The sequence below is a fragment of the Saccopteryx leptura genome, chromosome 10 (assembly GCF_036850995.1).
Source record: "Saccopteryx leptura isolate mSacLep1 chromosome 10, mSacLep1_pri_phased_curated, whole genome shotgun sequence".
NCBI classification, from domain to species: Eukaryota; Metazoa; Chordata; class Mammalia; order Chiroptera; family Emballonuridae; genus Saccopteryx; species Saccopteryx leptura.
This window is the reverse complement of record NC_089512.1, coordinates 59389556-59404024: the sequence shown is the minus strand read 5'-3', so window position 1 is coordinate 59404024 and position 14469 is coordinate 59389556. Positions and strand designations below refer to the sequence as shown.

General features: G+C 47.1%; 1 protein-coding gene across 2 annotated transcripts in view; it reads right to left on the bottom strand.

Moving 5' to 3' along the window:
* The window catches only part of CACNA2D3 (calcium voltage-gated channel auxiliary subunit alpha2delta 3), a 1028076-nt gene that overhangs the window by 215860 nt on the left and 797747 nt on the right, over nt 1-14469 (bottom strand). The window lies entirely within an intron of this gene.

The following is a 14469-nucleotide window of genomic DNA, read 5'->3' as shown; positions in this document are numbered from 1 at the left end:
ACCCATGATCCTCTCCCAGGGGTGGAGGTGAGCGCTGCTAAGCATCCCTGCCGGGACTCTGCCCTCCTGTCCACTCTCCTGGTCCAACCCAGCACGTTCTTCTGTTACCAGAAACAGACTGGATCACTGTTCGGTCTGGAGTCCTCGTGGCTCCTCGTGCTCTGCAGGACGATGTCCAACATTCCAGAATGCAACAAGCCCTCATGACTGACTCTGCTTGCTGTGCTGGCCTCTCTCTCACCATTTCCTGTCTCTCACCATACTCCCTAGCTGGACTGAGCCAGCTGCTAAAAATGGCACGACATCCTTGCCTTCAGGCCTTAGCACACACCACTCCATCTATTTCCAACACTCTTTACCGCAGCTCAAAGTCAAGTGGCCTCTCAGGACAGAGCCGGGTCAGCTTCTCTGGGCAGTTCACACTGTCCCCAGTCACGCGGGGCCTTCCCACATACCCCTCAGCCTCCCGCGGCTGCTCCATCTCTGCGCCCAGCACACTGGGCTTTAAAGTAGTTGCTTACGTGCCCAGGAGAGTGCCTGGCAAAGAGCAGGTTCTCCATAATTGCCTGGTGAGTGAGCGAACAGAGTAAATGAACAGATTAGGGTGTGTATTCACTTAATAAGCACATACATGTATAACACTTACTGTATGCCTGGCCTGTTCTATACATTTTGTGAGCACGAACTCACTTAATCCTTATAACAATCGCATGCAGTAGGCACTGTTTTGTCCTTTTTTCAATGAAGGAAACTGCGTCCAGAGATGTCATGTAACTTGTCCAAGGTCACACAGCTGGTAGTGGCAGAACTCAGATTGACCCCAGCTGTCTGTCCTCAGAGACTGCTCTGCTCTGCAGAGAAGCAGGTACTTATGGACCTGAGGTTGGTCCTGGGACCTGCCTGAGATGTTTCCTGCCAGGGCAGAGGGAGGGGACATGGTAATATGACCTATGGTTGCCACCAACCACTGGCTACCTGTAATTCCTCACTGAGCAGAGCTGAGTTCTAAATTAACTCTCAGAGGGATCCTTCCATTACACACACACACACACACAAACACACACGCACATGGGTGGGCAAAGTAGGCTTACAGTTGTTTGTATGAAAAATAGTACGATAATTAATAAATAATAGTACAAGAATAAACTGTGTTTTGCATACTCACAACTGTAAACATACTTTTGCCCATCCCTCTGTGTGTGCGTGTGTGTGCGCGCGCGTGTGTGTACTATTTATATTTGTATCTGAACTTTCATTGAAAGAGTGTCCAATCCCAGTACTGCTGCCATGCTAGGAGTCAGATGGGTACCTTTCCTCCTCCCAGTTACCCCAAGCCCTCTTCCTGGAGTGCATCTAGAAACTTAGACTCTCCGAGGGAAGTGGGCATTCAGGAGAATTAAAATATTTCACCTGATTCTAATTCCCAGGATGCATTTCTGAAAGCCCTATTCCTCCTCAATGGGGAGAGGTAACAGCACTTTGTGGCAGCTATCAGCTTCTGAGTGCCCCAGATTAATCTTCCATCTGACTCCCCTCTTCTTTCATCTGGTCCTCCTTCCCAGCCCCGAGAAGTTAAGCTCAGCTCACTGGGCCACCCCTTCTGCTTCAGCACATCTCTGCCAAGCAGGGCCCCCGTTTCAATTTCAATCTGCTTGGAGCGTTCCTTAGCAGAGGGGTCCTTGGGCTTTTAATTAAGTTGGGAGTAAGTGGTGTATGAGTGCACGTGTGTGTGTGTGCGCACACATTTGTGTGTGTGTTCCTTCTTGGTGGTATTCTAGAATTGTCTCTTCAGAGCCCAGCCTTGGCACTGCATGGGGTGAATCGTGTGTCTTTGTCTGGTGGACTTTGGTTTCGTAGTCATTGGGTCCAAAAGGCAGAAGTCATGTGGCCATGGTCAGTGCCCCCCTGACTCCTTCCTCAGGCACTCTCCCCCCGTCCAGGGAGCACCAGGTACTGACCTGAACCCAGAGCTCCTTGGGCTGACTTGGGATTTCTAGCTCTGGCGGCTACTGCACAAGAGCTTCCAACCCTGTGAGATCCCCAGCTGCAGGCCAAAGAAATGCCAGCTATTGACATTCTACCATACAATCTACTGTGTGTGGGGTCACTTGATCAAGGGCAGGGTAGACCCCACCCCAAAGAGAAAAAGGAAAGTGATATTAAGGACTTGCAGCCCAAACATGACTGACTTACCTAACCCAAAACTACTTTCTTGTGTCAATATTCCAAATGTGCGTTTTCCTTTGCTCTTCCAACATCACAGAGAAGGAGGAAATGGCACCTGGGAGGTGTGCTGCCAAACATTAGTGCCTGAGGCAGGTCGAGAAGAGCTAACTGTGCAGGCACCTCCTCAACCAAGGGCAATGGTCAGTCCAGGCTGTGCTGGGGATTCAATTATTGTGCCCAAAAGCCCGTGGTCTCAACCTTTTTATTTGCATTCTTTGGGTCTTATCATTTAGGATTATGTAAAAATGACAGCTGCTTATAATTATTTGGAGGTTTGAGCTGCAATAATTAAAAGCAGCTGCCTTTATCTTACTGCTACCAGACTTAACCCCGTGAGGTTGGGTCTACTGAACTTCAAAGAAGGAAGCAAGAAATAAAAGAAAACTCCACACATTACTAACAAATTTCTAGTGATTCATTTAAATGTATAACCAGTTATTCCAACAGCCTTCAAACCTTTAATTATCTTTTAAATATATATAATTTTGGGACTGCTAATTAGATAGCAATTTAATGCTCTCATGGGGATTCAGATGCACTGTCTTTCTAAAATGTAAACTCTGGGAGAAATACTCATTGGCATTCAAATGATTGAATTCTTCAGTTATTCAAATGAGTGTGGGCATTTACCCTGTTGGAACCATTCAAATATTCTGCTGTCAACCCCAACTGTAGGTTTCACAGGGATCCTCCAAGAACAAAGGGTAAGGCTGGGTACTCCCAGTCCAAGTCCAACCCGCTGGAGAGAAACAGGTCAAGGCAGGAAAGCCTGACCTCACTCTACAGCTCCATGGAGTCTCCTCTTAGATGGCTCTGTTTTCCTGTTTAAGGAGGAACACACTTCCCTGGAGTGTAGAGTTAAGAAAGCTTTAATGCTCCCTTCCTGGTAGTTCTCCATGCTGGTCAGCCTGCTATTATCTGGGCAGTTAACATTTTAATTAATAACTCTCTTCCCCAACAGGTTGCTGTAGATGGAGGAGGAGAGAGTTTCATTCTGCCTTGAGCTTCCATTTCCTGTGTATTCCTACCCCACTGAGATGGTCCTTTAAATTATATAAAGAGGTGCATCACATGCAGAAAAGCAATTGATCAAATAGATGACACTGAGCAATGACAGAAGCCAGCTCTCCCATCTCAGTCCCCTCACATGGCTAGGGTTTGCATTCCTGAGCCCCTGAGCCGGGCTAGTAGCTAGCAGCTGAGCCTCATTTCCCCCATCAGGGGAAGGAGGTGCAGACAAATCTATAGGAATTTTTAAGAGATCATTATTCAACACATTGCATGTAATTACATTTTGATGAGCTTTTTATTGCTAATTTATCATCCAAGATGAGGCCCTCTAGATATGAAATTAATCTAGTGAAACAAAGGTCAGAGTGTGTCCAGTGGAAAGAAAAGCTTTGTCCTCATCAAACTCGTTTGCCAAAGAATAAAGCACGAGAGAATCCTATCTCTAAACACATTTCCTTAAAGTGCCTTCTTGGTTATGAACGGCAGAAAGCCATCACTCCTTGGTACGTCTAAGTACAAATGTGGATTCTCCAAGCAGGCTGGTATAAGGTGAAAAGCATGCAGGGGCCTGGCATGCAATGGAACGTGTGCCTGATGCTGTCCTGTTAACGCAAAGGTCCGTGTGGTGCCCAGAGAACCGGGCTCGAGGCTCTAGTCTAAATAAATCCATTTTTGCAGAGAAACATCAATCCATTGATGTCTTGAATTCTCTGTGAAGCAGGCCCTAAAACCAGGATTCAAGAGCAAGGTTTCAGTTGAGATGGGCTCCCAGGAAATGCCTCCAGGGACATGAAAAGGTGACTCAGAGACAGAGAGGGGCAGGCGGCCAACACAGATGCATCACCTAGCATCTTAGCACTGTGGGTTCTGGGAACTGAGTCCCCTGGGGGCTCTGTGGCCAGTGTGGAGCAGGCAGCTGGAGATGGCCCACCTGTGTGGTGTGGGTGCTCACCAGTCTTTGGTGGAGGGATGCTAATCTTGGCATACCTGGCCTGCTGCATGCTGGAGAAAAGTGGACTCCCGAAACCAGAGACCACCGGCCCCCGGGGGCCGGCAGCTGCAAGCCAGGCTGGCATGTGTGGAAATGGTGAAGGCTGATGGCAGAGAGGTAGGCATCAGTAGCAACTGCTCTGCTAGGCATGCTCCCAAAGAGAAATTTATCAATAAAACCTCAAGCCATTCTACCTTGTCCTTTGGAAGCCTGTTCTTATTCAACCAACCAATTCCAGAGAGAAACATCCGCACGCCTTGGGGGCTTTGAGTACACAGTGCCCTCTACCTGAGAGGCTATGGTCTCGGCACAGCAAATTCTTTCTTCCCTGAGGACTGCAGGGCTAAGCTTAAAATGTCATCCTGGGCCCTGGCTGGTTGGCTCAGTGGTAGAGCATCGGCCTGGCATGTGGATGTCCCTGGTTTGATTCCCCGGTCGGGCACACAGGAGAAGCGCCCATCTGCTTCTCCACCCCTCCCCTTCCCCTTCTCTCTCTCTCCCTCTTCCTCCCATGCAGTCATGGCTCAATTGGTTCCAGTGCATCAGGCCGGGCACTGAGGATGGCTCCATGGCCTCACCTCAGGGGCTAAAATAGTTCGGCCCCAGATGGTCAGAGCATCACCTGGTAGGGGGCTTGCCGAGTACATACTGGTTGGGGCACATGCAGGAGTCTGTCTCTGCCTCTCTGCCTCTCTCTTAAAAAAAAAAAGTCAACCCAAAGAAGGGTTCTCCCTGACCCCCAAGCAAGGGAGGTGCCTCTCCCTACCTTTTATTTCCTCAGATCCTTGTTTTCTTCGGAGAGTTTATCCAAACTGTGTACAACTTTTTGTTTGCTTACTTATCAGCTTTCTTTTTTAACACATATCTTCTCCGTGAGATTGCAAATATCAAATCAAGGGGGAATTACATCGTCTTTTATCACTAGATTCCCAACATCTAATAGAATGCCTGGCAGGAGAGGTATCATTAAAAACATGCAGATGAGGAGAGGACCGGTGGGAGGAGGGAGAGGAGAGGGTCGTAAGCAACACACCAGTTCTTAATCACTGGAGCAAAAGGGGAATTCACTAGAAGTGTAAACAAATAAAGGAACTGATATAAGGTCTTTTCCTCTGGCTTTTCCCTTCTTCTCTCCCTCCAGCCCTCCCTCCCTCCTTTCTTTCCTGTCCTCCTTCCTCTCTCGTTTCCTCTCTGGCTTCCCTTTCTTTTTCATTCTTCCTCTTTCCTCCCATTCTTCCTACGTTCCTTTCTTTCTTCTCTCCTACTCTCTGGACAGAGTAAAGACTTAGGAAAAACAATCCTTCCACTACTCATACCTTTGTATTAGTCAGGGCCCCGCAGAAAGCACACGGCATAGTTGAGCTGGCTAATTAAGTTTAATAAAGGAGCTATTGTAACAGAATGCATAGAATACAGAACACTACAAAAAATGGGGCAGTACCCTGAAGCTAGAAGTAGTGGAGACCTTTTCTTCCATCTGTATGAAGGGACAAAGGAAGGAGCTGTCCCGGGAGCCCACAGAGAGAAAGCCACCAAGCAAGGGAGGCTCTGTGGATTTAGACTGTGTGCAGCCATCCCAGAGGACAGGGGTCTGAGTCGACACTGACCCCCAGCTCTTTTTTTTCCATTTCTTGTGGGTGTTTGCCAGGAGCAAACCCCACCGACAGCCCAGAGCAAAGGAGTCACCGCTGTGTTCCACAGGGTTGGGTCAGGTCAGTGCAGGGCAGACAGCAGAGGGCAAGGGGAAAATTGTCTGCAGAAGCCACGGGAGGTTCTCCAGCCTGGCTTTCATTTTGCAGAACTTCATACCTTCTCCAGAATTAAGGAAAGTTCTTTCAATTGCCTAGGTTTAATCTTACAAAAAACAACAGTGCCCATCCTCATTTTTTCCCCTGATGATTGACCCCAATTTACTTTCTGTCCGACACAGTCTTTGGGTCAGGCATCAGTTAACATCTCTGAGATCAGTGCTAATAGGCAGGATGCTGTCAGCACACACAAGGGTGCTCAGCATAGAGCCTGGCCCCTAGCGCCCTAGGAACAGCTGCATTGTCACCGCTAGTCTCCTGTTCGCTAAACCCCCTCTGTATCCTGAGTGTCCACGCACACAGCTGGCCACAGAACTCAGGGCCACAGGACAGAGTGTAGCTCCCGCTCAACAAAATTCCTGGCAGCCCCCCCCCCCCCCACACACACACACTAAATTGCTTAATCCCCAAACTCAGAAAGTGTAAGTGTTCCCAGCTCAGGGCTGCAATGCTTCCTCACAAGTGTCCAGGCTCGGGCAGTTCACACAGTGCCCTCAACAATGTCATCAAGAGGAAAGCATGCAAGGCTCTGTTTTCTCTTTTGCCAAATGATGTATTTCAAAAAAGAACAGGCTTGCTACGTGGGGGTCACGCAGTCTTGTTTATTTTTTCTCAGAGAACACACTCCTCTGAGCAGATACATTACCAAGCATCCGTTAATTCTGTCTTTTAAACTAAATGGGATGGATTCAGACCAGGCCTAAGCTGGAGTCCCTGGGTTCCAATCAGAGACGGGTGCTTGCAGGGCTGGCAGCCTCAGCGCAGGGCGCACAGCGGTGCCCGGGCGCCACCTACTGGGCAGCCTCCTTCAGTTCAGCAGCCTGAGTGAAGGGCCAGGAGGCTCTGAAAGAATGCCAGCATTTGAGAGCTAGAGACAGGTTTGTAAATTATGCTAGTCTGGAAACCTGGACACACCTGGACAGCCGGGGCCAGAAGAATGCATGGCTCTGAGACCAGAGACAGAAGTCATGTCTGGTCTGATGGGAAGACAGCCGTCCTGGGGAGAGTGGGGGGACCCTGCTGAATGGAAAGACATGTCCCGCAGATGGACTGTGGATGCGGTTGGCGTGCATGCCACCTCTTCTGGGAAGCCTTCCCGTAGTATAGGGCACCCTTCCTTGAGCTAAGCAGACACATCTGTGAGCCCATAGATCTTTTGACCCCTCTGGCTGCTGAGGAACTCTTGATTTGTGCAGTGAGCTTCTTGTGGGCAGAGACATCTTTCTACCTGGTTCTATGTCTCCATCTGCTATCACAGTGCTTGACTCCAGGAACATCTGATGAATACTTGCAAGAATAGCAGGGTAGAGGGAGAGGCCAAAAGAAAGGAGGTACTGACCAATCCACCTGCTTCAATTTCTGCACCTGACATAGCAAGGAAGGACTCGGTCGTTGTTTCAGGAGTGATCGTGTGGCACCTGCACTTCTCATTTATTGTAGGAAATTGGGACCCAGACATTCAGCCATCAGAATCCTTCAAACTTCATCAATATCACTGAGCAAATATTCACTGACAACCTCCCCTATGCAGGAGCACACTCCCAGGAATTCACAAGAGACATCAGGGGACAGGTTGAACACATAGACCTTTCCCAAGAGTTGTATGTGAACCAAGGAAGTTACAGTAGTGGATGTGATGGGGAGTGACAGAGGAGGAGGAGTGTTGTTCCTTCGGTCAGGGAGCAGGGAGGGATACCTCTCTTCAGGGCAACCTCTGAGAAGAGACACGGAAGATATAAACAAGCCACCATGGGTGATCTGGGACAAGATTCTAGTAGAGGGAAGAGCAGGCACCAGGATTCTGAGGAAGAAAGTTTCTGGGGAATGGAAAGGGCCAGCATGTGGCTGGAGCACAGGAGAGTATGGGGCAGCCACACAAGCCTGGAAGGTCAGGTTATGGAGATGGATCTAGGGGAGAACTGGGGTCATGCCCAGGAGTTTGGGTTTTCCTCTAAATGCCAAGGGGAGCACAGCATTTGACTGCTGTCTGTGAAAGCCCTTCTGAATACTGAGTAAATAGTGCTGGGGGGGGGGGATCAGGTGCCCAGGGAAGAGCTAAAAGGGGACTGAAGTCATCCAGGAGAGACAGTACAGTGGCCCAGACCAACGAGGAGGGACAGAGAGAGGTGGGTGGGCTTAGGGCATGTTTGGAAGCCAGATGTAGTTGAATATGAGGGTGGAAGACTTGGGGAAAGGGTCCATAAAAAGCTATTGGTGGAGGCTACTGAATGCAAAAGAACACTTGCATTTGCATTGAGTAGTTGTGGATAGGAAGAAGAAATTAAGGAGGAATTATACAAAAAAAAAGAAGAAAAAAAGAAAGAGAGAGAGAAAGAAAGAAAAAGAGAGAGGGAAAGAGAAAGAAAGAAAAACGTTGGGTGTGAGATGAAAGAAAGCCCTGACATAACATAATTTACATAATAATATAAATATCGCATTTAACTTTATATCAAATTTTTTGAAATTACACAGAATTTCCTCACATGGCCCACTGCTTGAGGCAATGCAGTGGATTTCAACAAGGATTTTAATAGTGCACCTACCTTTTAAGCTCCTATTTAAACTGATGTTTGATATGCAATATCTACTTAGCATTTAATATATACATACATGAGTCCACAGGAATGTCCACTTAATTCCATATGAGAGGACTATGGTGTGAGAGTATTTATATCTAGGTCCATGTGTTGATTGTGTAGTCAATGACCTACAAGCGTCCATCTATCACCCATGTGAATAGAAAAAGACACAGCCTGGCTGTTTATAAGGACAAAGAAGTATAATCAATGTTTAGAGTGGGGCAGGGACAGTCAAGGAGTGACCCAAGGAAATGGCTGGTGACATAAGACAAAGCTCAGGCTGTGGAGAGCCAGTGGCTGAATTCCAGAAGGAGTGGAAGGTTCTGGTATTCCAGAAGGTTAGGAAGATGACACAGTTATCTGCAGAATATGAGTGCGTTAGAGAGCTAACCTGAGTTTTACAGAGCAGCAGAAGTGGTCTGTGTGTCTGAATATTCCGACTCAGACAGCCTCACAGCCCAGGTTCACTCGACGTGGCTAACGCTCACTTCCCACCGCGGGCTAATGGCGCAGCCTGGTTGAGGAAGTAGACATGGTTGAGGACTGCGCCCATGACTGCTGAAACAGCCAGAGAAGCTTAGCAAGCCAGGGAGCCCACCTGCCCTGGCCACTGCCTTGATGTCCTACATGCTGGACGACTTTCCACTTTCACTTCCCGAGAGGCCACCATGGACAAGGCAATGAGGCCACCAACTGTTTGCACAGACTCCCAAGATGAAACAGTGATGGGCAGCGGTGGTGGTGCTGCAGTTCGTTCTGACTCACTTCTAGAAAAGAGGAGCTCCTATAATCAAGCCATTTTATTTAGGAGGGCTCAAAATATCTGGTCACTCTCCAGACCTATGCTGTCACATACGGCTCTTGAGCACCTGAAATGTGGCTGGTCAAAACTGAAATGTGCTGTGGGTGTAAAATACACACCAACCCTCACAGATTAGTATGTATATGAAAAAAAGAATGTCAAGTACTTCATTAATAATGTTCATAGTGATTGTATATTGAAACAATGTGATTTTGAATTTAATCTTTGGTGAAATAAAATATATTCTTAAACTTAACCTCACCTGTTTTTTGTTTTTTTTTTTTACTTTTAGAAATGGCTCCTAGAAACCATTAAATCACACAGGCTGCTCAACTCATGGCTCCCATTATCTGCTTACTGGACAGCACCAGTCTCGGCAGATTTTAACCACAGTCGCCTGGTGATGGCCCTGTTACTCATCCGTGAGGCTGCAGAGACCAGGCCTCTGGGTCCTGCGCCCTCCAACTACTCTGCCTCCCGTCTCCTGAACAACCAACCAGCACAGCAGTGAAGGTAGCACATCAAGACTAATCTGGGTTAGGGCTCCAGGTTCAGCACTTTCTAGTCATCTTGTCATCTTATCACTTCCGACAGGTAACATGGGGACATCTGCCTTTCTCACAGAGAACCCCAGCTCCTCAGCCTGGCTCTCGCAGTTGTCTTCAATCTGATTCCAGATGCCTTCTAGACCCATCTTCTGCTCAGGCCTGACTTCACACATGCCCCTCCTATGAGTCTCTGGGCCTTTTCACCATGCCTACATCCTAGCCTTGCTATTAAACGAGTTAGTGATTAAACACTTTAACATAGTAAAACACTTCAAACAGTTCCTGTGACATAAAGAAAAATTAATGAAAAGAAGAAACTACTAAGATGAACAAAATAAATGTAAAAAACTGCATTTCCCCTACGAGCATCTATATAGTTCTCTATGCTCTCTATGCATGAAATCTTATCCATCCTATAGGATTTTTAGTTCTCTGAGGCAGGGTGCACTTCTGTAACCAGGCCGAGCAGCTTGCTTGGGCCGGAAGCATAGTGGATGGACATTCAGCAAATGCTGAAGGAATGAATGGTTTCCCTCCATTATCCCTACCTCCCATGTCTTCCACCACCACACCCACATGCTTGGCGAATGTTCCTCCAGAACACAGACCTGCCAGCATCCTTCCCCATCTCCTGGGTTCACTTACAGACACAGAACAAACATCTTTTGGCAGATGTCAACGTGGCTTCCTAGAAACCAGTATTGGGTTTTGCCTGCCCCAGGCTCCTCTGTGGAGCCCTATCTGTCCTGTGGCTGCTGGAAGGGGGCCTGCTTTGTTTTCTCTTGGTGATTGGACCAGGTCCACATTCCAGGCCTACACTCAGGAAATCAACTCAGATGTGTTTTTCTTCTAAAGGAGGAAGATGGAGGGAAGATGGAGCACCAACATCTCAACAACAACAACAAATCAGACCATGCTAAAGGTGACACATCTCCCTCGATGTCCCATTGGGCAGAAGAAAAAGAGACATGCTCCACATTTTAAGAAAAATTTATAAAGCTCTCAAAGACATGGGAAGAAAAAAAAGTGCAAAACAAATCAACCTAGACAGTAACTAGAAGTAATTGTACTCTGAAATATTTTTAACCTGAATGTTAAAGTGGTAGAGACCAAGAAAAAAACCTTCCAGATGTTTAATAGGTACTCAAAAACAATTCCTTGAGTTCTAACCATCCCCACCCAGAGAAGAGGTGAGAGCCACCACCCACAAGGTAAGGACCTCAGCACACTTGACATTTGCTACATCCGCCCTGGTCCAACACAGGACACAGCACACAGGGCACCAGGTAAACATTTCTGGAATCAATGTCAGTCAGACTGCCAGAGTGACAAGCTGGTGACAAGGACAGATGGGTTGAGAAACAGGTGGAGAAAGACAAAGGGTAGCCCAGTGATCAACAGAAAAGTATTATTTGAGCAGTTTTGCCATTTAAACCAAAGCACGCTGGCTGAATAAGGCCCCTACATCTGAGCTGTTTTTGGAGACACTTCATGATTCACGCCCAAATAATACAAGATTAAAGAAAACACTTGATAAAATCAAGCCAAACATTAAGCTCAGGGGAAAGATTTTATTGGACAAATTAGAAAAATATTGGTATTGTGCTCAGAGAAAGCCACTTCTTTCCCTGGCTGCAGGGGCAGAAACCACCTCCGTGGAAGATGGACAGGGAATAGGAGTTGTTTTAAGTGAGCCCGCCCTGTCCTCTCATTCTGGCCAGAAACCCACACTGACACCCAATGTGCCGACCTGGTAACCTTGGCCAGAACTGAGGGGAATGTGCGTGTCTTATAAGGAGGGTCAGGTTTGAACGAGGAGTTCTTGCCTGAACCTTCCGCTAGCCATGGGAGCTGCTGGCAGCTGGCTGTACCCAGCCATGCATGAGAGTTCTGACCAGGGTGGGTCATGTCTGGTGCAGACCCCGGATTCCTAGGGGAGGTTCACAGGGCACATTATCTGAAAGACCCAAAGTGAGTGAACGTGAAAGCAGCGGTTTTGAAGGGTGCTTTCATTCATTCGTTCCCAGTCCCTATTGTGTGCTGAGTGGACTGGTGATGGGGCAGAAGGCAGCGGGAAGCTTCCAGAGTTTGTTGTTTAGGTGAAACGAAAACCTGAGATGAACCAATAGCTGTCACATACCAATGCCAGGAGAATTCCATCCATGTAGATAAAATCTTAAGGACTGTCTCTACTTACCACAGTTTCTAGTATTATCCTCACTGCTACTTTAAAAACACACAAACCACAACAACTTTGGTTTCCTCATATGATAGAGCTCAAACAGAAACTGATGGTACAATTGTCTGTTTTCTAGACCAGTGGTTTTGAAAACCACTGTTCTAGACCAGAATTGGCCAAGAAAACTGACCAAGTGTGTGTATATGCCTATGTGAGAGGCACACAGAAAGAAAGGGCACACAGAAAGAAAGAGATAGACACAGACAGGCTTAGTCGAGGTTTCACAGACTAAGTTGATGGCAGACTAGAATTAGGATTGAATACAGAGTGCATGAGTCCGGAGACTGTATCTGTTCCGGGGCAGGGGTTGGGATGCATCTGTGTATACAATCCTCATCAATGTCAACTGGAATAGTTTGAATGAACCGAATAATCAAAAAGTGTTCTTTAGATCCTCCTCAAGCATCTTCCACCACCATGTCCTCCCAAACTTTAGAGCAACTGAGCTCAGGTCCATAGAGCCAACATAACACAAACAGAGTGCCAGGTTAACTACCACTGACCCCATGGTGTCCTGGGGGCTACTTTTCTACACAAAGCTTTTTGCTGGCATTATCTCATTTACTCTGATAATCAACCTGAGATCTATAGACTATGGTTATGGCAAGATTAGAAGAGAAACCGATGCTTAGAGAGGCTATGTGACTTGCCCAAAGTCCCACAGCTGGGATGCGGCTGGACTAGGAGCCCAGAGAAATCTCTGTGTGGCTGAAGTCGAGTTCCTTCCATTTCACTGCTATCCTTTTCCCAGGAGGAAAGTGGAAAAGTCAAAGTAGAGTCAACATCTACTTACTGATCACATTCAGATGGGTTAGTTCACATAATCCTCAATGACTGGCACCACTCCAAACCTCTCCTGAAGATCTCATGGCCTCAGGAATAGCGACAGATAAATGGCCTGGTCATTATTTAGGCTCTTATCACAGATCAAGTGCAGTATGGTTCATCTGGTTTAGATTTTCACAGGTGAGATACGGGGCATTTGTTGGGCCACCCCAGTTATGGGAACTTGACCCTGGTTACCACTTTTGGTGAAACAGTTCAGTACAATGTTTCCACAGTGAGAAGAATGGGAATGATTTGTATTCGCACTGTTAGGATGTGACTGGTGCTGCCTGGTTGGCCTGCTTTTCTAAGACCCTTTCGGCTGCCCTCTCAGTGGCCATGGCTCTGAAATATGCATCAGATGGACTCCTTGCAACAGACCTTTGGCTGCATGACTAGAAGATGCGAACGGCCAGAAGACATTGAGAGCTGACTGTGCAGAGGGGGCTGCGCACCACCGCTGCGGCAGAGAGCGGGGAAGGACCTCGGTGACCTCTGACATCTGGGTCCATTTCATTCCTTCCTCAAAAGCTGATAAATAGGAAGTTCATCCACTCACTGGCAGAAGATCCAGGTTTGATTGTTTCATTTACTCTGTTCTACTCCAATTTGGAATAAATAAGCACTAGGAGCCCAGACTGAGCCTCACCAATCCCAAAACCCATACTGCTCCCAACAGAAAACTGCAAATGGGCAGTTTGAAATGTGCAAAGTGCTGAGCTTTTAGACCTAAACTTGTTTTTAGACTTAAATAGCCTTAAAAATTTAGTATCTTTTTCAATCAGACTTTTCAATAGTTCTGAGTTATATTTGGAACTAGCTAACCAGTTAACTCAATCTTTTTTCTGATAAAACGATTGTGGAAATCAAATATTACCATAATTCCCATTTCAGAATGTGCATATGGGATCCACATGATGTGGCCATGACTCCATTAATACCAGGGCGATTAGAGCAAAGTTGGATGATGATGGAGCTCAAACATGAACTTTTTCTAAACAATGAGTCAAGTGAGAATCAAACTGGTCCCCACGATGCTTCGCCAATAAACATTTGCATAGCAGGCACTGCCGCTATTTTCTCAGTTTGATGAAAGAGAAGACTAAGTCTGAAGCAGATGGGCCCTTGTGAACATGCGCGCGTGTGTGTATGTGTGGACTGCTGTAGAAAACAATCTACAGTTTTTCTGACTTTCCAAAGCAGAATTCACTATTTTTCCTCTTTATACCTCTAATCTTCTTTAAAATGAGCCACACACCCACACACTGAAAAGGATGCCTTTTTTTTCCAACACATTGCAACTAGTCCAGAGATAGCAAAAACACAGTCCGCTCACTACCCACAGCCCGCCAGCGTCCACAGGAGGTACCGCCAGCAGACCAGGGCCTCCCATCCCACCAGTCTGGCCGCCCTTCAGACTCCTGCTCAACACAGTGCTCC